The 27,649-nt window shown below is 46.1% G+C and overlaps 1 protein-coding gene across 2 annotated transcripts in view; it reads right to left on the bottom strand.

Moving 5' to 3' along the window:
* Positions 1–27,649, bottom strand: part of LOC138295533 (spermatogenesis-associated protein 7 homolog) — a 1,079,396-nt gene that overhangs the window by 420,180 nt on the left and 631,567 nt on the right. The gene's annotated exons all lie outside the window — the stretch shown is intronic.

The following is a 27,649-nucleotide window of genomic DNA, read 5'->3' as shown; positions in this document are numbered from 1 at the left end:
CCGCTCCGCTGGGCCCCGCCGTCTCAAGAACCGCTGAACTGGGCCCTTCAAGGCAAGGACCGCTGAACTGGGCCCCGCCGTCTCAAGCACCTCTCCGCTGGGCCCCGCCGTCTCAAGAACCGCTGAACTGGGCCCCGCCGTCTCAAGCACCGCTCCGCTGGGCCCCGCCGTCTCAAGAACCGCTCCGCTGGGCCCCGCCGTCTCAAGAACCGCTGAACTGGGCCCCGCCGTCTCAAGCACCGCTCCGCTGGGCCCCGCCGTCTCAAGAACCGCTCCGCTGGGCCCCGCCGTCTCAAGAACCGCTGAACTGGGCCCCGCCGTCTCAAGAACCGCTGAACTGGGCCCTTCAAGGCAAGGACCGCTGAACTGGGCCCTGCCGTCTCAAGAACCGCTGAACTGGGCCCCGCCGTCTCAAGCACCGCTCCGCTGGGCCCCGCCGTCTCAAGAACCGCTCCGCTGGGCCCCGCCGTCTCAAGAACCGCTGAACTGGGCCCCGCCGTCTCAAGCACCGCTCCGCTGGGCCCCGCCGTCTCAAGAACCGCTGAACTGGGCCCTTCAAGGCAAGGACCGCTGAACTGGGCCCCGCCGTCTCAAGAACCGCTGAACTGGGCCCGCCGTCTCAAGCACCGCTCCGCTGGGCCCCGCCGTCTCAAGAACCGCTGAACTGGGCCCTTCAAGGCAAGGACCGCTGAACTGGGCCCCGCCGTCTCAAGCACCGCTCCGCTGGGCCCTGCCGTCTCAAGAACCGCTCCGCTGGGCCCCGCCGTCTCAAGAACCGCTGAACTGGGCCCTTCAAGGCAAGGACCGCTGAACTGGGCCCCGCCGTCTCAAGAACCGCTGAACTGGGCCCCGCCGTCTCAAGCACCGCTCCGCTGGGCCCCGCCGTCTCAAGAACCGCTGAACTGGGCCCTTCAAGGCAAGGACCGCTGAACTGGGCCCCGCCGTCTCAAGCACCGCTCCGCTGGGCCCCGCCGTCTCAAGAACCGCTGAACTGGGCCCTGCCGTCTCAAGCACCGCTCCGCTGGGCCCCGCCGTCTCAAGAACCGCTCCGCTGGGCCCCGCCGTCTCAAGAACCGCTGAACTGGGCCCCGCCGTCTCAAGCACCGCTCCGCTGGGCCCCGCCGTCTCAAGAACCGCTGAACTGGGCACTTCAAGGCAAGGACCGCTGAACTGGGCCCCGCCGTCTCAAGAACCGCTGAACTGGGCCCCGCCGTCTCAAGCACCGCTCCGCTGGGCCCCGCCGTCTCAAGAACCGCTCCGCTGGGCCCCACCGTCTCAAGAACCGCTGAACTGGGCCCTTCAAGGCAAGAACCGCTGGCCCTTTGGCAGACGTGGCAGGGCAGGATCTATCTCGGGCAGGGCTGCAGGATGTCCTCTGGCCAACTTGCCTCCTCCAGTGGCAGTGGGGTCTGTTATGGACTGTATGGACCGTGGCTTTGCACTCCCCAGGATGGCCCAGTGGGCAGGCCACCCACTGTATGGACTGTTTGGACTGTGGCTTTGCACTCCCCAGGATGGCCCAGTGGGCAGGCCACCCACTGTATGGACTGTATGGACAGTGGCTTTGCACTCCCCAGGATGGCCCAGTGGGCAGGCCACCCACTGTATGGACTGTATGGACAGTGGCTTTGCACTCCCCAGGATGGCCCAGTGGGCAGGCCACCCACTGTATGGACTGTATGGACTGTGGCTTTGCACTCCCCAGAATGGCCCAGTGGGCAGGCCACCCACTGTATGGACTGTATGGACTGTGGCTTTGCACTCCCCAGGATGGCCCCGTGGGCAGGCCACCCACTGTATGGACTGTATGGACAGTGGCTTTGCACTCCCCAGGATGGCCCAGTGGGCAGGCCACCCACTGTATGGACTGTATGGACAGTGGCTTTGCACTCCCCAGGATGGCCCAGTGGGCAGGCCACCCACTGTATGGACTGTATGGACTGTGGCTTTGCACTCCCCAGGATGGCCCAGTGGGCAGGCCACCCACTGTATGGACTGTATGGACAGTGGCTTTGCACTCCCCAGGATGGCCCAGTGGGCAGGCCACCCACTGTATGGACTGTATGGACTGTGGCTTTGCACTCCCCAGAATGGCCCAGTGGGCAGGCCACCCACTGTATGGACTGTATGGACTGTGGCTTTGCACTCCCCAGGATGGCCCAGTGGGCAGGCCACCCACTGTATGGACTGTTTGGACTGTGGCTTAGCACTCCCCAGGATGGCCCAGTGGTCATGGAGTCCCCTCGTGGATCTGGCGTCGTGTACTCAAGTGGCTGAGGTGCCCCCCCTTCCCTTCCCCCTGAGGTGCCTGTCCTATTTTCTTTCTGATGCCCCTGCAGTGTTCTCTCCGTGGAGTTCTTGTCGTGGGACTGGGCCTTGCCCCTTTGCACAGGACCCCTGTGATCCACGGACAGTGGTTGGACTACATTTAGTAGCTGTGTATATCTTGTACATAGTTTATTTATTTATTGGGATTACTGGTGTACATATTTCAATATATCTGCCCGTTTATGATCTCTTCTTTTGGTCTTTGCATTATTTCGGAGGGGGGGGGGTTTGTGGGTTGTGACAGTGATCTGTGGGAATGCATTGATGTGTGTGTTGTAGTGGGTGTGGGTGGGTGGGTGTGTGCCGGTAATCTTTTCCCTCCCCTGTGTCGTAGGTGCAGTACTCACCGATGTCTTCCGCGCCGCCGGGCGTGCTCCTGGTATATGAGCAGGTATAGGAGTGCGGGGATGACCTGCAACTCTGGTTCCATACTGCCGGAATCTCGCGTGGAGTGCGTAGAGGTGAGCGTTTTCCCGTTCGTAGTCTGTTTCCGCCGTGTTCTTATCGGCGGTGCTCCCGCCCCGGAAAAGGTGGCGGATTGGTGGGTCGTGATAGGGTGGGCGGTACATTGTCTGCCGCCTGGCTGTTGGCGGGGACCGCCGCGCTGTTTGTTTGTACCGCCGTGGCGGGCGGAGTGTTAATACGGCGGGCTGTGTTGGCGGTTCCCGCCAGGGTCAGAATTGCATATTTTAGACCGCCGGCCTGTTGGCGGCTTGGCCGCCGCTTTATCACCGACCGCCAGGGTCAGAATGAGGGCCTATGTCTCTTGCAGGACTTGATATCTCTAAATTTGGAGCCCATTCTTCCCGAGGCGCTATGGCGTCTAAAGCCTTTTGGGCTGGGTACTGCTTGGAAGACATTCTGAGATCAGCAGATTGGTCAAATGATTCTACCTTTCATACTTTCTATTGTAAACCTGTTAATAATGCTTCTTCACTGGTGATTGATATGCTTTAAACAAGCATAATAGGAGCCTTGGGTCTTGAAATAAAATGTCGATTTTCCAAATAATTTATGATGGAAAGTCTTAATTTTATTTAAGACACAGAGGCGAATATTATCCCACCACTCATCCACTATAATTTTGTTTCTTCTTTCCCTCCCTTTAGTCTCTACAAACGCTTCAGCGACTACATCATGATAGAATCCCGTGCTCATCTTCCTTCATGGGTCAGAGGTTTACTCCTCCTACGCTAACTATGGACTACTACCATCTTCCTCTCAACCGGACTCTGCTTTTGTTTTGGACTGGTTCCAGGAAGTGTTTTCTCTAATTTGAGCTGTTTGTATAATTGCTTGTATATTTCCATTATTTAAATCTTACTAATGACTTTCTCACAGAAGAAAAGAGGGCTTCTTGCAGTCAAGTTGGGTATTTCTTTATGTGCATCGCATTCTGATTGGTTTGTTATAACTCTTTATTTCCCATTGGTAGCTTGTTCTGCTAACCATCTGGGATTGGTTAATATTCTTGACTGCTGCTGCTATTGAAATTAAAGCAGGAAAAGTAAGCATAATACACGCCTCCGTGTCTTTAATAAAAGTAAGACTTTCCATCATAAATTATTTGGAAAATCTACATTAAGGCATACAAAAAGGAAGGAAGGCAGAACAGGGATAAAAAGAAAGGAAGGTGGAGGCAAAAAGGAAGGAAGGGGAGGCAAAAAGGGAAAGGTGGCAAAACAGGAAGACAGGAGGGAAGAAGGAAAGAAAAACATGCAAGAAAAAAGAAGGAAAGAAATAAATGCAGAAAGAAGGCTGAAAGAAATAAAGGCAGAAAGAAAGACAGAAAGAACTGCAGAAAACGGAAAGAATAAAAAGAGCCAGCAAAAAAGAAAGAAGAAAGGAAACAAGAGAAGAACGCAAAAAAAAAGAACAAAGGAAAAGGACAAACAAAAAGGAGAAAATGCAAAGGAATATGGCAAATAAAGAAATAAGGAAATAAAGAAGCAAAGAAGGTAAAAAAGAAAGAATGAAAGGAAGAAGGCAAAAAGAAAAAAGGAGGGGGAATGAAAGAAAGAAAAATAGAAAGCTAAAAGGAAGGGAAGAAAGAAAAAAGAAAAGGATGAAAGAAAAAGGAAAGAAAGAAGATGGGAGGAAGGAAAGGCGGTTTATAGTATACCATTTTGGATACTATTACTCGAATTACACCCCACCTGTGTTTAAATAACAGTGTTACAAGTGTGCTGCAAATTATTATTTTTTTTTTTTGCATTATTCATTGTTTATGGCATTGTGACTGCATACTTGTAATGTGCAATTGTATCAGCATCAGGATTCTCATATCACATTCAGAAAAGTAGGCACATATCACTGCAGAAATATGGGAGATAATAGGAAAAGAAAACGTAACAATAGTAATATTGAGCCTGGTCTATTACTTCAGGTGCGGGTGTAGTGTTGTGTGGAGATGTACAGCAGTTAATTAGCAATATGCGCCTAGGCCCATGTTTGAGTGGCAAACTGGGGCAGAGGCCATAATGGTATACATAACCCAGTTCAGCCTGTGGTAATCCAGTGACCCGGTGTGTGTCTACAGTGGGTAGGTATCATCCTCCGGATCTCTTTGGGGAATGTGCAGGAGGTCATCCCAGGTTGCAGCTATAGGGTGCCTCCATTGGCCCTACAACTCCTCCCTGTGCAGTGCCAATGATTCCACCGCAGCCCAATGTAACACTGTAGCCAGCCACTGTCGGGCCCCAGGAAGTGACATAACTTTCTATCTCATCGTAATTGTGCATCTGGCAGCAAAAGTGCCAGATCAATAAATCAAGTCCTTGCCCCACTTGCCTTTCTATGGCCACAGAGGCCCAGAAGACAGGAGTCTACAGGAGCTTGTGCCTCTCTGGAGAACAGGTTAAGTTGTGTTCCAGAAAGTACACGCTATAGGACAGCCCAAAAACACGTTCAGTTTGTCTGCTATAGGGTGTTGACAATGAGGACATGCAAAGGATGTCATGGGGTACATTTTATGTAGCCTGGCCGGTGTCAAGTAGGCTATGTGTAGGTTATTGTGTTGTATGTATTGGAAGTGAGCATTGCATGAGACCGTGCGTGGATTTGCACACCCTCATCCATTTCTTGGGTGTCAGAGGACATCCCAGATGTTGTTCCCACCAGGATCGCAGACTGGCAAGGGAATCTACTGTGCTATCAAGGATGGTCCTGATGGTCCAGGAGATAAGGTGCTGCCTAGTCCCCAGAGTGCAGAGTACCTGTGTCAGCGGATGCATGACGGGATCAGGGGCCACGCTCCCTAGAGGCAATCAGCTCAATAGTCAGGTGTCTGTGCATTAAAAAAGTTCCCGATGGCAAGTCAGTTTGTCTTGGCAGTACATCATACAGGATCAGATTACGGTCTTGCAACAAAGCTTAGAGTGTGTCAACACCTGCATTCTGCCATGTCTCCATCCCTTCCCATGTCTATCAGCACAGTACACAGCCAGTGAACTCAATGGGGCATTCAGTGTGTATGAATGTGTCCCAGGAGTGAATTTCAGGACTCTGCTATATCTGTGAGCTATGTGGAGTGGGCCGTTAGGGTGTGCAGGCATTGATGATTGTGGTAGGAAAACAATTCATGTTTTATTCAAGGTGCCACTGCCGAACAGTGCTGCCACCTCTACTGAAATAATCCCCGCAAGCCAGCAGGCTTGCCATTGCAACTGTGCTGCTAGATAGTAATGTTCAAAGCTTCCATGGGTAATTGCAGTTTTGTTAGGGCAACTCTGTGTCTCCCTTTATTCCAGATCAGATCACCCAGCATTCTGTCTAGCAAGCACCCCATGGGGAACAGGGATTTGTAAAATAATAGAGCATCCCCTGTAGCATTATCATCTTAGATAATGCAACCTGCCTCTGCACTATAAGAGGGCGCGATCGGAATTTGGGAAATAAGAGAAGAGACTGCTTTCATCAGATTGAGGAGACTGCGGAAGGATGGTATATGTTGATGCACGGATATTGGAACGTGTGGGCCTCCCATTGACATAGTGGGTGTCCATTATGATTTTTTTTTTTTAGCTGGACATTGTGGGTTTAATGAGAATAAGCACGTCTTAGATTTCTTGTTAAGTTGACCACTCCATCTCATCTGTTTCTTACGTATGCGTGGGTGTAATCTCTGTATAGGGACACTACATGCATTTCACCCCACAAAGACACACTGAAGGCTTGGCCTGACTGGCGAAGCCATTGTGCCAGTGGTTTCATTGGCAAGGCAAAAAGCAAAAGTGCTGCTTGCCACGATACACCAGAAATGGGGTGGAAATCAACTGGCCAATTTTAACTCTGGCCATCGGTTCAGTGTATAGAACTTTGATTAAGCGACGCGGTCCATCCATCATTCGTCCCTTCCGCAGCACTGCAAACATGTACTCCCAGTCAAGCATGTCAAATGCTTTTTCGAGGTCTAATCCTAGATACGCAGAGTAGGGCAATTGAGTCAGGGCTTTCTCGAGGATTTGATGAAGTTGACACAAATTTAGAGATGTAGATCTACTGGATATGAACCCACTTGATCCATATGATTAAATGGGGCATGTAGTCCAGTAGGCATGTAGCAAGCACTTTCCTGAGGATTTTGTTGTTGCATCCCATGATGGCCAATAGCTGGCAGGAAGCAACCTCCAGTGGGTCCCTGTCTGGGTTTGGGATGGAGAGCAACAGCACCTCCTGCATGAAGCACTGTCAGATGCCTGAGTCTAGTGCAAATTAATACAGTTCAGCCAATATTGGAATCCAACAAGTCAGCATGTGACTTATAGAACTTGATTGGACGGATGCCAGGAAGAAAAGGGGGAAGCCTCATGGGTGCAACCTGGGTGGAGAGCCAGATTTCAAAGAAAGCAGTGGGGTCGTTGGCCTCCCCCCATCCGGATCATCCAGCTTTCCCGCAAGAAGCTTGACCTTGTTGGTGAGGTCCTCAACTTCTTTATTGAATGTTTGAGGTTGAGGTCAAAATAGCTGACTCGGTGTACTTTATTCTGTCAGAGAGCATCCACTGGTCCTCACGTAGAAGCCCCAGCTCCAGTGCCACAGGATCTACCCTTCCCTCCAAGGTTCAGTCTGGTTCCGTGATGGCTTTGAGGATCATGTCCAATTTTGTGGCCATGGGATCCATTCCGGGTGACAACAGTACCACAGTGCTGGTGGCGGCTATTGCCGCAGTCCCAGTGTCTGATTTCCCAGAGTTCAAAACTTCAAGGGGAGGCTTTTCTGCCTTCAGCCACTCCATCCTCATCTGCCTGCAAATGTCTGCCTCAGCCACCCCATACAAAAGTGCAGGTAATAACAGTTTTGGAGGGGTGTTTTCTCATATACTTGAGACCCATGACACGCCAGCACTGGCCACCGGGCCTATCTAGGTTGGGGAGACACAAACAGCTGTCAATTGTTCTTCCTTGATTGCCACCATGTGCGCTTTCTGTGCAGAGCATGGAAGGTGGCGTCCAACACCAGCACATGGCCCTATATTATCCACAGTATTGCCATTGTGGGAGAGGTAGGGCGAGATCGGCGTAAATACTGCTGCTCCATATTGGGGCCCATTACTGGCTAACAGGGAAGCGAAGGGGGTGGAGGGTGCCAATGCTGACCTGAGTTGTGCCCCCACCACCACTGCAGAACAGTCACCTTGCTCCCACTGTTTCAGTGAAGGAGGAATTGATCCTGCCATTTTATAAACTGGGTTTACGGTTGACAGAGTTAAGCACACTAATCAAGCAGGATCCACAATCCTAGTCAGGGTTAGTCACAATACACCATAAATTAACCTGTTTTCACCCTCTGGTAGCTTGGTACAGAGTAGTCAGGCTTAACTTAAGAGGTAATGTGTAAAGTATTTGTGCCACATTTCAAATAGTAAAACAATGAAAATACCACACAAAAAGATACCACACTTGGTTGATGAGCTCAGTGGCTGTGATGCAGAGTTTGTCATTGTTGTCGAGGCTGCCGTTTATGGAGACGCAAGGACTTTGTGCTGAAGAAAACATTGCAGTGCTGGTTGTGAATGCGATATGCTGATTCTCTCCACACAATGGCAGAGATGCTCTGGTGCTGCCCACCCAAGGGCAGAGTTTGGTGGTTCTGCTAGAGCAGCACCTTAGATCCACTTCCAAGGGCCCAGGACAGGGGGGCACCACTTGGCAGGTCAGGCTCACAGACTTTTATGTCCTTGAGATTTCAGATGTGGAGACCAGCTGGGTGGTCCTTGGTTGTAGAAATGCAGGTCCAGTCTTTCTCACCCAGGGCAGCAGGTCAGCACATTCAGGAAGCAGTTCTTCCAGAGCAGTAGTCCAGCAGAGTGGTAGTCCTTGCAGCAGCACAGCAGTCCGTCTTCCAGGCAGGGTATCCACAGTCCAGAAGTATTCTGAAGTGGTAGGGTCTGCAGTCCAGTTCTTATACCCAGAGGTGCCTTTGAAGTGGGGGAGATGTCAAAGAAGTCTCTGAAGTGTACAAAGGTCCTCCTTTACTGCCCTGGCTCCAAACTCAATAGAGGGGTGTATGCAGCCCTTTGTGTGGCGACAGGACACAGCCTATTCAGGTGTAAGTGGAGGCTGTGGCCAGCTCCTTCCTCTCATCCTGTCAGGATGGCCCATCAGGGCCCATCAAGCCACACCAGAGTTCCTGTTGTGTGCAGCTGTCTAGAGGGAATACACAAAAAACAGCTGTCACCCACCCCAGACAAGGGATCAGAGACAGGCAGCAGGCACCAAATGACTAAAGTAAGAAAAAGCCAGCTTTCTAAAAGTGGCATTTTCAAAATTACAATTTAAAATCCGACTTCACAATAAGCTGTAATTTAAAATTGTGATTCCATACACACCAAACTCAAAAAAACTATCTCTTCCAGATTGTGAACTATACTTAAAAGATTTAATCAGGTAATGCCAATGTTAACCTATGGGAGAGACCGGCCATGCAGGAGTGAAAAACTAATTTAAGAGTTTTTCACTACCAGGACATGTAAAACTTAAAAACACATGGTCTCCTTTTTAATTACACCTCACCCTGCCCTTGGGACTGTTTAGGGCCTACCTTAGGGGTAACATGTGTTTTAAAAAGGAAGTCTTGGGCCTGTCAAAAAGATTATTTTGCCAGGTTGACATGGCAGTGTAAACTGCACTCGCAGGCTCTGCAAGGGCAGCCCTGGAACAAGTTTGAAGGGTTCCTTAAGTGAGTGGTACAATCAGTGCTGAAGGCTGAATAGTAGCATTTCATTTACAGGCCCTGGGCATACGTAGTGCACTTTACTAGGGACCTATGGGTAAATTAAATTATGACAATTGGGTATATGCCAATCAAACCAAGTATTGCGGGGGGCACAAGCACTTTAGTGCTGGTTAGCAGTGTTAAAGTTCACTAAGTCCTAAGGCCAACTAAAACAAATTCAGAAAAATTAGAGGCAAGCAGGCAAAAAGTTTGGGGAAGGCCACCTTAAGGCTGGTATGTCCAACACGCCAATTCGCCTGTCCTCCAGCTGCTGCTGTTTCTGCCCTGGTCAGGCCTCGGTGTGGCCAAGAGTCAGTCTCCTGCTCCCCCCCCCACACCACCTGTGCCGCGGGGCCTTCCGGTCACCTCCGCACGGGGTGTTTAACTCGATGTGTCCTACTGCAGGCCTACAGTGACTGCAGCTCAGCGCAGCCCCATGGCCTGACTGTGGGTGTCTCTGTAGGACCCCCACTGCCCAGCTATGACTGTGAGGTTCCTCCACCACCTCTGATGGCTGCACACTGCTTCAGCCACTTGGATGGTGGTGGATTTTGGGCCCTCTCACTGGAGCCTCAGAGACTTGTGTCTCCATCTGCTACACTTGGCCACGCCCCTCAAGTATGCTGGAAATTAAACATCCTATGAAAATGAATATGAAATTCACATAACATCTGGCTCGCCCTGGAGCCCAATTTAGAACAACAGTTAGAATTACTTCTTAAGTCAGGGCTTCAACTTTGCAATCTTACATTTTAACACTGGAGTACATCTCAGGCAACTGTATTTCATTGCAGTGAGGACAACTGTGCCCTTGCTCCATTGAGATGTAAAACTTATAAAATAGTAGGTGAGCTACCCATACATTTAGTATCCGCAACAAATGACACAAACTATTACAAGAGTCAGCAAGAAATACCTAGAAACACCCGAACACTTGATGGTAACTAATTGTTTTGTTCGTCATACAATTTTCGGTGTCTTCATGCCTCTTTCCTCGAATTTTTCATTCACAATTCAAATTCACTAAGTGTGTCTGCCTCATGATTTACACATGGCACACACCTGAATTTACACAAGTCATACTTTTGTTTTATGTTTTTTGCAAAATGTTATTGTTGGGGGAGCTGAGAGGACCTTCTCAATATAAAAACAGAACACTGACTAAAAGCAAAAGTATTGTTTTGATCTAAAAAACCACACATTGTCATCGCAGTTTTTGACACTGAAGGAAACTACTTTTTGTGCAGATGTACCCGTCGAGAATGCCATCACTTACGGTGAAGTTAATGGAATGACCCATTGCTCTACGCATTTTGCTGTAGGGGTAGAAGAAAAATGTGAATAGTACACCAACAGCCTAATTGTTAAAGACCGCTGTCAGAAAGTAAAGTAAATAAATATATCATGTACTATTTCAGTAAAATCTGAACTTCTTGGCTAACACCAGACCTAAACAAACATTAGCAAAGCAAGTAGGTCTGGAGTTGGTCGCCAGCCTTTTGTCTTTGGCAATTCATGTTTTGTACTCTCATAGTCAGTGCAGAACATTATTGTTGGGGAAGCACCTGGGCTAAATCATTATTGGCTAAAGGCAAAATTAGTGTTTGGTTTAAAAAAAACACACACATTACCATAGTAGCCCCTGACAGAGAAAGGGACTACTGTGTGTGTGTGGATGTTGTCCTTGTGAAAGGGAAGCATGCTGTAACTCAAAGTGAAGTCAGCCACAGGCTGAAATGTGACTACCCATTGCCAAACGCTGCATGCTGTAGTGGTTGGGTGAAAATGATAAAAACACAATAGCAGACTAATGGATAAAGTCTGGCAGAAAACCCCTATAAGTAACTATCTTATACATAAAATTTTAATAAAAAACAAACGGTCTTGGCTAATAAGAGACTTTGGCTGCTAGTCTCTTACCTTTGCTAATGTTTTTGTAATATTTTGTAAAATATTTTTACATATAGAGAGGATTGCAAAGACAGGTAGGATTAGATAGATAACTGGATGGATGGGTAGATAGATCAAGTTGTACAGGTAGATAGAATTTTATCGAGTTGCAAAGACAAAGATGGTGGATAAACAGAGAGATTGGCCCATGTAGCTAGATAGGGTTGTATATGTATATAGAGTTGTAAAGATAGAGGTGTGTAGATAAATAGGGTTCTATAGATAGATATTGTTGATTAGATAGGTAGGCTTGTGTAGATAGATATATTAGGTTGTATAGATGGGGGTTTATACATAGATAGGGATAGATCGTGTTAGAAATGGGGTCTTTGGTTGACAGTCAGGTTACCCCCTGTTCAAGCAAGGACCCTCACTCTAGTCAGGGTAAAAGAGAATCACCCTCAGCTAACCCCTGCTTACCCCCTTGGTAGCTTGGCAGAGCAGTAGGCTTAACTTCAGAGTGCTAGGTGTAAAGTATTTGTACCAACACACACAGTAACTCAATGAAAACACTACAAAATGACAGAACACCAGTTTAGAAAAATAGGGAATATTTATCTAAACAAAACAAGACCAAAACGACAAAAATCCGACATACACAAGTCAAGTTATGAATTTTTAAAGATTAAACTCAAAAATAGCGTTTAGAAACAAAAATGCTTCGATGAGATGTTAACACGGCGTCGTAACGGAGTCGTTCCCAACAAGCCGACACCAGCGGCGCCGGACACGGAGTTGTGTAGACCCCCAAGTACAGTACCTTTGGTGAAGAGTGAAAACAAGCCGATGCGCGAAGTCGGGGATCGCGGCGTCTGTGCGAAACGTTGAGTCCATTCACTTCGAGCGGCGTCGGTCACGACGTGGTGTGGCGACTTCCACGGAGTCGCGGACTTCAGCGGGGCTGTGGCGGCGTCGGGCCTGCGAAGAGCATCGCGTTCCAGCGAAGGTTACGGCGTCGGGTGCAGGCGGCATCACCGGATTCAGCAGCGGCGGCGGTCCGGAGTCGTCCGAAGTCGATTTCCTTGGATTTCTACCAGCTTTCCTTTCAAGGGCCCAGGGACTGGATAGGGCACCACTTGTCAGAGCAGGAGTCTCTCCAGAGACTCCAGGTGCTGGCAGAGAGAAGTCTTTGCTGTCCCTGAGACTTCAAACAACAGGAGGCAAGCTCTAACTCAAGCCCTTGGAGATTTCTTCACAAGATGGAAGGCACACAAAGTCCAGTCTTTGCCCTCTTACTCTTGCAGAATCAGCACTGCAGGAAAGCTCCACAAAGCACAGTCACAGACAGGGCAGCACTTCTTCCTCAGCTATCAGCTCTTTCCAGGCAGAGGTTCCTCTTGGTTCCAGAAGTGTTTCTGAAATCTGTAGATTTGGGTGCCCTTCTTACACCCATTTTAGTCTTTGAAGTCACCTTTCTTCAAAGGGGACTCTCACCTACTTGTGAAATCCTGCCTGGCCCAGGCAAGGCCTCAGACACCCACCAGGGGGTTGGAGTCTGCATTGTCAGAGGCAGGCACAGTCCTTTCAGACGAGAGTGACCACTCCACCCCTCCCTCCTAGCAGAGATGGCTAATTAGGAAATGCAGGTTACACCCCAGCTCCCTTTGTGTCACTGTCTAGTGTGAGGTGAAAAACAACCCAACTGTCAAACTGACCCAGACAGGGAATCCACAAACAAGGCAGAGTCTTAGAATGGTTTAAGCAAGAAAATGCTCACTTTCTAAAAGTGGCATTTTCAAACGCACAATCTTAAAATCAACTTTACTAAAAGATGTATTTTTAAATTGTGAGTTCAGGGACCCCAAACTCCACATGTCCATCTACTCTCTAGGGGAATCTACATTTAATCATATTTAAAGGTAGCCCCCATATTATCCTATGAGAGAGACAGGCCTTGCAACAGTGAAAAACGAAGTTGGCAGTATTTCAATGTCAGGACATATAAACCACATTACTATATGTCCTACCTTATCCATACACTGCACCCTGCCCTTGGGGCTACCTAGGGCCTACGTTAGGGGTGCCTTACATGTAAGAAAAGGGAAGGTTTAGGCCTGGCAAGTGGGTACACTTGCCAAGTCAAATTTACAGTGTAAAAATACACACTGGCAGGTCTGAGACATTATTACAGGGTTACTTGTGTGGGTGGCACAATCAGTGCTGCAGGCCCACTAGTAACATTTGATTTACAGGCCCTGGGCACCTCTAGTGCACTTTACTAGGGACTTAACAGTAAAACAAATAGGCCAATCATGGAGAACCAATTACATACACATTTTAAACAGGAGCACTTGCACTTTAGCACTGGTTAGCAGTGGTAAAGTGCCCAGAGTAATAAAAACAGCAAAATCAGAGTCCAGCACACATCAATAAACTGGGGAATAGAGGCAAAAAGTTAAGGGAATACCACGCCAAGGATGAAAAGTCTAACAGATAGATAGATAGATAGATAGATAGATAGACAGATTGATAGATAGATAGATAGCAGAGCTTCAACTAGTAGATAGTTAACTGTCTATAGAAGCACAACATAAAAGGACACTGAAAGCATTCTAGAAAGTTCTACAAGCAGAACATACAGAATGAGTTTAAACCAATATAGAAACATACAAGAGCACTCTAAAGCAAACTAGAAAGCCATACAAGCAGGACATAAGACTGATCTACAAATATAACTGTAGTCCTTGATTGAAATACATACCAACATAATATAAGGGAGTGCAGATAGAAATGATCTTTGGGAAGAACAGTTTCAAATGAACACAATCTGGCTTAATATGAAATAGCAGCAGTCAGATAAACAAAGAACATTCCAAAACATATTTACAACACTATTAGCAGACGGCGGGAACTGATAAACCTGCAATGGTGCCATGTACTCAACATGGAAGAGCTGACAGAAATTGGCCTGCTATGAATTAGACTTTAAACACAAAGGCAACACCAAAGTACTAAAAAGGAAATACTAAAACACTGGCACTGAGAGGAACTACCTTATGTGCAAATGTGCTCCTTGTGAAAGAGCAAAATAATGTCACTCAAAGTGAAGTTAGCCAGTGGCTGAAGTGACCGTATTTTGTAGTAGGCTGACGCAAAATGTGAAAGACACAATAACAGACCAATAAATGAAGACAGCTGGCTAAAAACACCTTCAAGTAAGTATATGATGCATGTTTTAAAAAAAATAAATCTAAAGGCCTTGGCTAACACCAGACCCACATAATTACAGTAACACAACAAACAATTTATGTGTTGCTCCATTTAGAAATAGAGAACAGCAGCAAACATAATATGTGAACAATTAAAATAAGTTTATCTGCTTTTTTTAAAGCCTGCTACTTTGGAATTAAGATACAAGCACATTAATGTTATGCTATTGGAATACATGGTTGAATGCAAACTCCCTTTTAAGTCCTGCAGTGAATTTTCATCATGTCAGCAGGTTTAGATGTCAGACCTCACGTTTAATAAGAATATGATTTTGCAAGTGGTCTGTATTAATTTAGTATGAGCGCTTCCATGATTTCAGCAGCTCACAAAACAACCACCTTGTAAAAACTGGGTGTTAGTATACGCTGATTGATTTTGACATGATGGGACAAAAGGAAGGAAGTGCGGTGGTGCCATCAGGTTGGAGCTCCTACCCCCCCGGGATCAGCATTTACAGTCGAGTTTGAGTCCAAGCAGGGATAAAACTAGTGCTACACGCTCTACAGTCAGAAGTGCAGAGGTCTCAAAACTGTCAGGGCGTACCATAAGAGTGGTAGGAGTAGCAAATCGGTATTTGACTAACCCAATTACAGACCCGGTTCAGGTTGAGATTGGAAACTTCCAGGGACTGCATAAGTTTGTAGTCTGTGATTCTAGTCCTGTGTCGTTACTGGGAAGAGACTTACTGTGCAAAACGAAGTGTTCGATTACCTGTTCTAATGAAGGGATTGAGGTGCAGACAAACATTGATGATGAAGGGGACGAAGGGCAATTTACAGATCTAGAGACGGAAAGTACAAACGAAGACTACCCTTTGATAACCTTATTCCCGATGCTTACAGTGACTGACTCACCAGCTGAGTTGCAGGGAACAGTGACAGAGAAAGTGTGGGACCTGACAGGAAAGGAAGTGGGACTGATAAAAGGAGTAGAACAGGTTAAAGTACAGGTTAAGCTGAACGCAGTGTTTCCCCAGGTGCCGCAGTACCACATGGCACAAGATGTCCTCATTCAGGTGTCACAAATAATTGCAGACTTTGTAAAGCAAGGAGTTCTGAAAGAAGTGATGAGCAGCCCATGCAGTTCACCAATAATGGGTCTGAAAAAGCCTTGTGGGAAGGTTCGAATTGTGCAGGACTTGAGAAAAATAAAGGAGATTGTGGTAAAACTTTGCCCTATAGTACCGAGCATAGCGGTGATCATGTTTCAGGTTCTGTGTGATGCAGAATGGTTCACGGTTGTGGACCTGTCACAGGCGTTCTTTTCAGTGCCTCTTCATGAGGACAGCCAATTTCTCTTCAGTTTCAAATTCTTGGACAAGGTGTACAGTTGGTGCAGAATTGCTCAAGGGTTTTTGAGTCACCATCCATCTTCAATCAGATATTGAAGAAGGACTTGGAGTCATTAGAACTGCCTTTCAGTTCCACTCTAGTGCAGTACATTGATGATTTGTTGATCGCGTCCAGAACAAAAGACGACTTCAGGTATGACACATTTGCCTTATTGAATCATTTGGGAAAGAACGGACATAAAGTATCCCCAAAGAAGCTGCAGTACTGTCAGAAAGAGGTAAAATACTTAGGGCACTTGACTGAGAAGGGGTCCAGGAGAATATCAAAAGAAGGGGGACGGCCATACTGCAGATGAACCCCCGACAACAAAGAGAGATGTCAGGATGTTTTTGGGAATGGTGGGCTACTGTTGTCAGTGGATTCCCAACTTTTCGATCATCTATGAGCCATTGATAAAACTGACAGGCAAGGAAGTTAAGGATGACCTGTGTACCATAATTCTGTCCGAAGAAGAACTTGAGGCATTTATGGAGTTGAGAGAGTGCATGTGCAGAGCACCAGCTCTGGGTATGCCTGATTACACGAAGCCTTTTCTACCGTTTTGTCATGAACGTGATGCTTGTTCTTTGTCTGTCTTGACACAGGTCCATGGAGGTGCAAACCGCCCTGTAGCGTATTTTTCAGCTACTTTGGACCCAGTCGCAGCAGCCTTACCGGGTTGTTTGTGCGCAGTTGCAGCAGTTGGTCAGAGCCTCACACAGTGTGAAGGCATAGTGATGGGACATCCCTTAACAGTAATGGTTCCACATTCAGTTGAAATTCTGTTAACCCGAACCAAGACGCAGCACATGACAAATGCTAGGTTAACAAGATATGAGACCGTCATACTGGGGTCTCCAAATGTTTCCTTGAAGAGGTGTACAATATTGAACCCGGCAACTCTGTTGAAAATGCTGAGATTAGCAATACAGAAGAAGTGGAGCATGACTGTCTTGAGGTAACAGAACTATCCACCAAAACCAGACCTGACATTAAAGATACACAGTTAGAAGAAAATTACTACATTATGTTTGTTGATGGGTCATGCTTGAGAGACTCAGTCGGAATACTGAGAGCTGGTTATGCTGTGTGTACAATCACCGGTATTTTAGAAGCTTCCTCGCTCGAAAGAGTGTACTCTGCACAAGTGCCTGAATTAATTGCCCTTACTAAGGCATGCCACACAGCTGCAAACCTGAAAGTCACTATCTATACTGACAGCAGATACGGATTTGGAATTGTACATGATTTTGGCTAATTATGGTCACAGAGGGGTTTCATGACCTCCTCTGGCTCACCAGTGAAAAATGGCGAACAAATTAAGGATTTGTTGCATGCGATTCAGTTACCTCTTGAAATTGCCGTGGTGAAATGCAATGCTCATGTCAAGTCACAAGACTTTGTGTCAATGGGACATGGCTATGCAGATCAAGTCGCAACACTCTGCACATTGAACTGTATATCGTTCAAGGATCAGTGGGAATTGTTACCACAAACTGAAAATGAAACATGTTTGAACTTTGCATTAAGAGTGGTTGATACTTTAGATGAACTAAAATCACTGCAGGGCTGTGCTAGCAGGGAGGAAAAGCGCTCCTGGCAGAGAATGCAATGTGTACTAAGAACTGACGACTTGTGGTGGGTTTCAGAGGAGGGGAAGTTGGTTTTGCCAAACAGTCTTTTGTCCCAGTTTGCAAGGCTTTACCATGGTCAGGCACATCTTGGGAGAGACGCAATGATCAGATTATTCAAAATTGATTGGTTCAATCCGAAATTCAGACAAGCCGCAGAGGTTACCTGTCACAGGTGCATCATCTGTCAACAGATGAATGCAGGAAAAGGGACTGTGGTGACTTTGAGCCACATAGGGAGAGCTGGAGGTCCGTTTAGCAAGATGCAAATGGATTTAATTGAAATGCCTGTGTGTGGAGGCTTAAGGTACGTGTTGGTGATTGTATGTGTTTTCAGTCACTGGATTGAAGCATACCCTACAAGTAGGAATGACAGTCTTGCAGTAGCAAAGTTGTTACTTAGAGAACTAATACCAAGGTTCGGATATCCGGTCTCTTTAGAATCAGATAGGGGCAGACACTTCGACAATGAGGTGATTAAGCTCTTGTGTGCTGCATTAGACAATAGTCGAGAATGGCAAAAATGTGCGCAGCTACCAATATGAAATGGCCAGATGCATTGCCCTTAGTGCTGATGTCAATGAGAAGCACACCTGACAAGAATACAGGACTATCCCCCCATGAGATACTCATGGGCAGAGCTATGAGGTTGCCCGCAGTACCTGCAAATGCTCTTGTGAATATCACGGATGATATGGTGTTGGACTACTGCAAGGGTCTGGCTGATGTGGTCCGCTCTTTTTCTCACCAGGTGGAGGCTAACACATTGCCACCGATCAGTGATCCAGGTCACACCCTGCAAGCCGGTGACTGGGTGGTTGTCAAGAAGCACGTGAGGAAGTCGTGTTTGGAGCCGCGCTGGAAGGGACCATATCAAGTAATACTGACAACAACCACTGCTGTGAAATGTGCAGGCGTTCCAAACTGGATACAATCCAGTCACACAAAAAAGGTGACATGTCCGACTGATGATGAACCTGAAGTTTCCGACTCAGCAATTCCAGAGAAGGAAGTCTCAGGGCCGGAGAACATACAAAGGGGAACTGAGACTGAAGGAGATCCCAATGAGGACGGCCTAGTTCCTCAAACAGTAAACGAGTTTGAGAGGGGTGACGGTGAGCCTATCTCAGTAGAGGCAGCAAGAGAACCAAGACAAGGAGAGGTTCTCCCAGAAGTAGACGGATACGGGTTAGAACTTGAGCCCCTTACATACCCTGAAGACGAGGGGGAAAGAACAGAGGGAGGTCAAAGCACACCGATTCCTGAGCCTCTTGCAGGTCCGTCAAGAGAAAACACCATAGCACAAGAGGAGGGTGCTGTTCAGCGTCCTGAAAGACCAGGCAGAAAGAAAACGCATAAAGGTGATAACTGGCCAAAGAAACCAGCTGCAATAGAGAAAGTGGTTCCTGGTGACACAATAACGGAAGAAATTGATACCACTAGAAAAGAGGATCTTAGTGAAGGAGAGTTGCAGAATGAACGCAGATTGAAAAGAAAAAGGGTCGCAAATAAAAGATACGCGGGTCCTGAATGGGCGCATGCAGCAACATGTGAATGGCAAGAAGAATTCTTAGCGTTCTGTTTTGATCAAGAGGTACCAGGACAATACTACGGTACCTGACTTCAAACAAAGAGAGAGACTGTGTTAAAACTGAAATCGAAATTGAAAGCGGAAAAGCTGAGAAAAGAGACTTATAAATTACCGGATGTGACACTGATAACCTGATTTGACTTTGAGAAACCGATTATGACAAGCTGCTAAGCCTGATTTGACAAAAGCGTCCTGGGGTGAGTGAAACGCTGTAAATACACGCAGAGAGAGAGACTTTGCACTAAGAAAAAAAAAAAAGAAGAGCTTTTAAATCATCCTCAAGTTGATTGTTTGTTTTGAGTTATTCTGCTATCCGATTCTTTACAGATCATGGCTTGCACAAGAGGTAGTAGCAAAAAGGGTAAAGTGTGTGGTTGGTTAAGTGCTATCTTAGGTATTGTATGTGCAATAATGATTATAGGTGTGGTTGTGGGAATGCCTTGGCTGGATAAAAAGGTGACTAACAATGCTTCAAAATCTGAACTGCTACACTAACACCGTGGGAAAAGTTTGAGAAAGATACAAAACACTTGCTTGAAGGAACTAATTCAAAGGGGGAACTTTCCACTAATGTCTTCTATCGTTTGCTGAACAAGTATGTTGATACAATGGATGCGAGAAATTGTTATGTGTGCACAAAGATTCCTTCATCAGTACAAGAAGGGGTCACCTACCATAGCCTGCCACTAACCTACGGGATAAGTTGTAGTTTGCTGCTAACAAGATTCTATGATCAGGAACATGTGCAATATTTTTATTCTAATTTAGATGTGGTGTTTTCCTTTGTGCCAGTGATTGAATTCCTGAACAAATTAGCTAAGGAGCATAGTATAAAATTAGTTAGAGGTTTCTTTGAACCGACACTAACATTTGGGACAGCTTATGTGCACCGCAACAATCTGACTTGCTTACTAACGCCTGTAGTGAAAAGCTGAAAGAGAGGCTAGAAAAGGGACTAGAGAAACGCACATATGCAAATGATTATGCTTACACCGCAATAAAGACGCAAGGCAAATTAGCTATAGATGCATTACATGTAGGAAGGCTTTGTATATATAGGCCGAAATCTGCGCATTACACTTTATTTGTGGGAACGAGTGAATGCAGGCTTGTGTTTTTGTTTCAGAGTAAATGGACATTCATGTTAAATGGACAGGATCCAGCGATCCCTGGGATCTATTATATCTGTGGGCTTAATGCTTATTACCGTCTCCCTAAGGGATGGTATGGGACATGTTATTTGGGGATAGTTTTCCCAAAGATTTACCAGATTGATGACTTAAAACAAATACCTAAAATGTCTGAATTACAACATGCTAGACAAAAACGAGAGACAGCGGCTGCTGTCGTTGGTGACATATTTGGAGCCATAATTCCTTCAGTATTTTAAACTCCATAAAGATTTGAAAGTTGTCTACTATCGTGGATAACATGCTGACAAACTTTACAGTGGCTATACTCCTGATGGATACTGAACTTGCTGCGGAAAGAGCTATGACTCTTCAAAATCGGTTTGCTTTAGACATTCTTTTAGCAAAGAGCGGTGGAGTCTGTAAGATGCTTAACGAGCGTCATTGTTGCTCATTCATTCCTGATAATAGCAAAAAGATTAGAGGTATGCTTACTAACCTAATGAGAGATAGTGTAGATTTGAAGGAACTGAAGGAACCTGGAGTTTGGGAGAAAGTTGGAAAGGAATTGCCAGAGTAGGGAGCTGGTTCAGCAATATTTGGAACGGGGTTCTTGCAAAAATATTAGGGGGTCTATTAATTGTCTTGATCTGTTTATTGGGTTTATGGGGAGCAAGCAAAATTAATGAAAGAATCAAAAGAAATTGGACAAAACGAAGCAAAAGAAATGAAGAAAACGAAAGGGAGAAAATATTTAATGAAATTTGGGAAAGTTCACACAAGGGACAAGATGTTGAAATGCGCATTATGCGCAAAGTGAAAAATTTAAAGTGAAAGGTTGAAAGGGAAAGGTTTGTGTGATGACTAGGGTCATCAGAGGAGGGACTGAGAGAGCGTATATATATATAATCTATATTAACATGAAATGTTTATGGACTAATGTATGCCGCATAGAAACTATATTAACATGTTTTGCCAAAACGTGCACTTGAAATGTGACCACGGGGAGTGGCCGTCAATGCATACGTGGACTAATGAAAATGACTAATGTTTATGAATTATTGCATTTAAATAGTTTTATACTAATTATTAATGATTATGTTATTGAAGTTTTGCTAATAAATCTTGTAGGCCTTAAGTTAGCATGAGCTGAAGCCTAGGTGCCTGGCTCTCATATTAAATGTATTTTTCCTGACGTGCAATGTGCTGACTTGCTAAAGGACATGAACTCTTGTTTTCTTCAAACTAGAAGCTGAAGGTAACTATAGTAGATCCGTTCTCATGAAAATTCATATTGCTTGTAGAAATGTACTAGCTAAATGCAACAGTGTAGACTAATGTTGAATACAAGGTCGACCAAACCGGTACAGACAATGGAGCTACTGACCGAAGATGCACAAAGAATTACAAAAGGATGAAATCATACCGGGCATTCTACCTCTGAAGACGTCAATCATATGGACCAATAAGCTGCCTGAGAACTAATGCGGGGTGAAAGATTTAATGACATAATATGTTTTTTAATTGGTTAAAGATAGTGGGGTGCAACCTTTGTCCAACCAGATTTTAGGGGAATGTACAATGAAAAGGGGATAAAAACGCCTGTCACCAGGAAGTGAATTAGAATTAGGGAGTAGGAGACTAGGAGAGGGGGAGATGCTGATGCTATATTTTATGATCCAGAAACTTTGTCACTTTTATTAGTGACTGGCTGACTTACCTAGAACTATAGTTGTCCCTAGATTGCCCATTTACACTTTATCTCCTTATGAGGTAAGTGCCCCCTAACTTACCTGAGAGCTGAGTTCCTGACTGATGGCGAATCAACTGATGTCCTGAAGACGAAGACCGAACCTGAGTGCTGACCCAAACCTTGGAGGGTAACTATATGACAATGAAATTGTGATTGTCTGTTTGCTTTTCCTTTCTAGGTACCAACTGCTCTTCCTTTTGACAGAGACCATAGCTAGATGTTTTCCAAATTTGTGTTACTAAATTGTTTTGCATGAAGCCCAACATGCCAATGATAATTCGAGGTTAAGTGTCAACACCAGGGCAGTGCGTGCTCTATTGGCGACTAGAATGCAAAAACCAAGCACTCTCAAAACAAGGTAATTTATGCATTGTGCTGATATGTTGTTGTTTAACCTTTTGCATTGCAGAGTTCAACCCTGAAGACTTATTTTTAATGTACTTACAAATGCTGTTCATTTGCAATGTATTGCTGCAGGCTTTCAGAGTGTGTTAGGGTGTGGTCCCTTTCCAGGGCTTTCTAGAGACTTTCCCTGCAACATGCCTGGGTGTGGTTGTGGGCTGGGCCAAGACTCTATAAAAAGGAGCCAGCCCAGCTCCAAGTGCTCACTATTCAGAGGCCCCGGTGCAGAGCAGCAGCTACTTCCTGAGCTCCTGTCCCGGTGGCCTATTTGATCTTCCAGACATCTGACTTTCATTCTTCATTTGGAGATCCTTGTTCTGGGTGGTAAGACGGTGGTTGGGCTGGCCTCCCGACTCCGTTATAGAGAACTCTCATGTTCTTGGGCCTAATTCTTTTATGATTTGACAGAGTACTTTGCGCCTATGAAATATGCGCTTGAGTGTTTGTGACATTTGCAGGGTGACTTGCAAATCGGCAAGACGCGCGATTCGTTTCATGATAATTTAATCTTGTTATTCATTACACGCTACCATTTCTTGACAGTTGCATGGTGGCTTAAGAATCAGCAAGATGCGCGATTCGTTTTATTGTGTTTTAACTTTGTTGTTCATTGAGCGCTACCATTTCTTGACATATACATGGTGGCTTAAGAATCGGCAAAAGACTCGCGATTCGTTTCATTGTACTTTGATCTTGTTATTCATTGTGAGCTGTTATTTCTTGGCATTTACATCGTGGTTTACGAATCGGCAAGACGCGCGATTCGTTTAATGATGATTTGACTTTGATATTCATTGTGTACTACCATTTCTTGGCTTTTTACATGGTGACACTCGAATCGGCAAGACACACGATTCTCTCCTCAAGTTTAATTCATGTTGTTTATTGTATGCCACTATTCTACGATATTTATCACGTAATATTCGAGTTGACAAGTTATGTGATTTGTTTTTTCTGAATCCATATTGTGTTATTCATGGTGCACAATCCTTTTATGGTGTTTATTATATAAAAATCTACAATATGCGCAATTTGTGTTGAAACATTTTAAGAGTACACAGAATATCAGAGTGTCTAGATGCAATATTGTATGGTCCTAGTATGCATTCTCAAAAAAGGATTTATATGACTGGTTTAAAATTTAGTCAGAATGTTTTTCTGATTCTCATGTAAAGGAAAGTACTTGAATAAGAAAGTTTTCATTTAATCCATCTTGATTCCCTTACAGGTATCCGGCCATCTTGAAACTTAGTCATTTTAAGCTTAATTCTTAGATTGTTCATGTTTTCAGAATGACTATGCTTAGAGTCATAGTCTAGTATTGATTTCAGGAGATATAATTTTCATATTGTGTGTTCTAACCTTTTTCTTACTAAAGGTCTCCTTCCCAGCTGTTTCCCTTCCTAATCCCTTCTTCCTCTCTTGAACTCTCTTAGCCTCTGTGATTTATCTATCAGAGTCTTGGAGCTGTTCAGTGGTGGACGTGTTGGGAACGTGCGCAGACCCAGAGGATCTGGTGACTCTGACATTAAGTGAGGGGTTCACTAGACTGACGCAAATAGACAAATGACTGATCCAATGCTTGTTGAGGATACTCGGCTAAAAATAGTTTATGTTCACGCCGTGTTATATTCTGATGTTTGTGATTCTTGCTTTGATGAAGTCTTATCAGAGTTGCCATATCGTGACTATGCTATTGTGCTTATTGGTTTTGACATTAATAAACATGCTATTAGTAATGTAACTAATAGGGAATAAATATTACAAAAATTATACTAAACCGGTGTGGTTATTCATGACTGAAAGGTCACAGTATTGTCTTGAATTAATTAAATGTAATTGACTAAAGTGAAATACATTGTTGTGATAAATATTGATGACATTATTGACGTTTTGATTGACATGCTGATTAGCTATCTCGTCCTAAGGTGTTTCTCAACTGGGTCAAAAGATTAATTGGCCTAAAACGAGTCCTGATGTGTAATAAATTATCATAGAGGGACACGTTAACACAGTTATACCGTTCTCCAAATGTTTTTGCTGAAAGCACGAGTTATTACTTTCTTATCTTCCATTCTGATGCCTGAAATGCAGAACGAATAAGAGATCGTTATCCTCCTGTTAAATACCACACCCTGAGTAGTTTTCTTTGGCCATTTTCTAATCAGGCAAACCTGGTGTACATTGTAGGAGCGGACACAGCACATTTTTAGTTTGTACACCTTAAAACGGAGAATCAATCAATCAATCAATTCATTTGTAGAGAGCTCACGGTCACCCCTGAGGGTCTCTGGGGGCTTTGGTGCCTTGTCTGCGTAGAAAAGCCAGGTGTTGAGCTTTTTCTGGAACTCTGTCAGGGTTGGTGCCGTTTGGAGGTGTAGCGGTAGGGAGTTCCAGGCCTTGGAGGCAGTGTATGAGAACGATCGGCTTCCGGTGTGGCGGCGGCAGATGGGGGGGGGTGCAAGGGCCAGTGTGGAGGAACGCAGGTGTCTTCCGGGCGGGTGCAAGTTTACGCGGTGGTTGATATAAGATGGTTCTTGATCGTTCAGTGCTTTGAAGGCATGCATGAAGGTCTTGAACTCGCATCTTTTCTGGATGGGGAGCCAATGGAAGTGTATGAGGTGGGGGCTGATGTGGGTTTGTTTTGGTAGGTCCAGGATGAGCCTGGCTGCGGTGTTATGTATGGTCTGGAGTCTTCTGAGGAGTTGGGTGGACAGTCCGGTGTAGAGAGCATTGCAGTAGTCGAGGTGGCTGGAGGTGAGGGCCTGTGTGACGGTTTTTCTGGAGTCGGTGGGGATCCATCTGAAGATCTTGCGTGCATGCAGAGGGTGTAGAAGCATGCAAAGGTGACTGTGTTGATTTGGTGTTTCATTGTCAATTGGCTGTCATGTATTATCCCAAGGTTGCGTGCCTGGGTTGTTGGTGTGTGCGTGGGTCCGAGTTTTGCTGGCCACCAGCTGTGGTCCCAGGTAGAGGAGTTGTTACCAAAGATCAGTACTTCTGTTTTTTCACAGTCAAGCTTGAGGCAGCTATCTAATCCATTTGGTTACGTCTGTCATGGCCCCAAGAAAGTTGATTTTGGCTAGAGGGAGTGGATGAGTTGGGCGTCATCAGCGTAGGAGATTATGTGGAGGCCGTGGGATCTGATGATGTCCGCAAGGGGGGACATGTAGATATGTAGATGTTGAACAGGATGGGGCTGAGGGAGGATCCCCGAATACGCTGTAGGTGATGTCCTTAGGTGCGGAGAAGAAGGGAGATGGTATTATATGCTCTGCATTCATCCAGATAGAAAGAAGGCAATCCATTTGAAGGCATTTTCCAGTATGCCGATGGTGTGGAGTCTGACGATGAGGGTGTGGTGGGAGACATTGTCAAACACCACTGAGAGGTTGAGGAAGTCAGGGCTGAGACTTCTCCACAGTTGAGGAGACCTTTTATGTTGTCTGCGGCAGCAATAAGTGCAGTCTCCATGCTGTGGGTTGCATGGAATCAGGATTGAGATAAGTTGAGGACTTGGTTGAGTTCCAGGTACTCGTGAGTTGTTTGTTGATGGCCTTCTCTAGTACTGTGGCAGAGAAAGGGAGGAGGGATATCAGTCGGTAGTTTTTAAGGTCGCTGGGGTTGGCTGAGGGCTTTTTCAAGAGGGGTCTCACCTCCGCGGGTTTCCTTTTGTCTGGGAAAGTTGCTGTGGAGATGGAGGTGTTGAGGATGTTGGTAAGTTATGTGCTGATGGAGTTGGGGCAGAGGTTGGAGAGATGGCGGGGCAGGGGTCTTTGGGGGTCCCGGAGTGGATGAACAATATGATGGTCATGGTGGTCTGGGCAGTGAGAGAGGGTCCAGGTGGTGAGTGTTCAGTCAATATATTTTCTGATTACTCTGGGTTGATGAGACTGAGGGTGATGCGTTCAGGGTCAATGTTGTTGTAGATTGTGGGTATCTTGCTGAGGAAATAGTCCAAGAGAAATTCACAGAGTTTCTGATAGGGATGGATAGTGTTTTCTGTGGCAGGAGATTTGGCAAAGTCCTTGACGATCTTGAAAAGTTCCTTAGTGTGGTTGGCCGTGGAGTTGAGGTGGTTGGTGATGGATGCTCTCTTGGCTACTTTGATGTGTCTGTGGTATTCACTGAGGGCTGCTTTGTATGTGGCTTTGTCAGAGGGCTCTTTGGAGGCTCGCCTTTGCTTCTTGCATTGGAAGCAACTGCGCTTGGCAGTTCTGAGCTCTGGGGTGTATCAACTAGCTCGTTACGAGGTTTTGATGGATTTGGCTGGTTTCAGGGGGCGATTTCATCTATGCAGTTAGTGATCCAGGTGGCGAAGTTCTAGACAGCCTAGTTGGAATCTGTTGAGGTTTGGGGCTGTGAGATGTGGAGGGATTGGGTGCATTGCGTTTTGGCTCTATTGGTTGTGGTGGATGCATGTTGATCTGTGCCTGAGAAGGTAAAGTGGACAATGGTGTGGTCGGTCCAGGTGAGCTCTGTGTTGTGGGTGAGCTTGATTCTGTTGCTAGAGCTGAAGATGGCATCAAGTGTGTATCTGGCTTTGTGAGTGGGTGAGGTGACTAGTTGGGTGAGGCCGGTGTTGCTGAGGTTCTCGAGGCGGATGGCGGTGTTGGTGTCTTTGGGGTCATCAATGTGGAAATTGAGATTGCCGAGCAAGATGTAGTGCTGGGAATTTATGGCCAGGGGGGTGATGAGCTTGGGGATGGCATTGCAGAAAACTGGACGGGGTGTCCCGTTGGTTGGTAGATGAGGGTTGTGACTGTGGTGTTGGGGTTTGTGGTTGGGCTGAGCCAAGTTTCTGTGATGAAGGCCACGTCAGGGGCGAGGGTGGAGATGGTGTCCCAGACCTCTACGAAATGCCTGTAGAGCGACCAGGCCTTGAACAGGATACACTGGAGGAGTGCGGGGTGAGTGTGGGCTAGTTCACGTATGTTCTTCTGCAGGCAGGAAGTCTTGTGCAGCACGAGAAGCAGCAGAGGTGACAGGTGAAAGGTCCTTTTGCTGCGAGTCAGTGAAGCGGTTGTTGTGCCAGCATCTAGGGTCAAGAGGTCCTTGGCGGTGTATGGGAGGATGGTGGGAGGCCCAGAGGTCCTGGCACTGGGCGC

This window comes from Pleurodeles waltl, chromosome 5, assembly GCF_031143425.1.
Source record: "Pleurodeles waltl isolate 20211129_DDA chromosome 5, aPleWal1.hap1.20221129, whole genome shotgun sequence".
Taxonomy (NCBI): Eukaryota; Metazoa; Chordata; class Amphibia; order Caudata; family Salamandridae; genus Pleurodeles; species Pleurodeles waltl.
The sequence above is the reverse complement of the archived record's forward strand: the minus strand, read 5'-3'. Positions and strand labels throughout refer to the sequence as shown.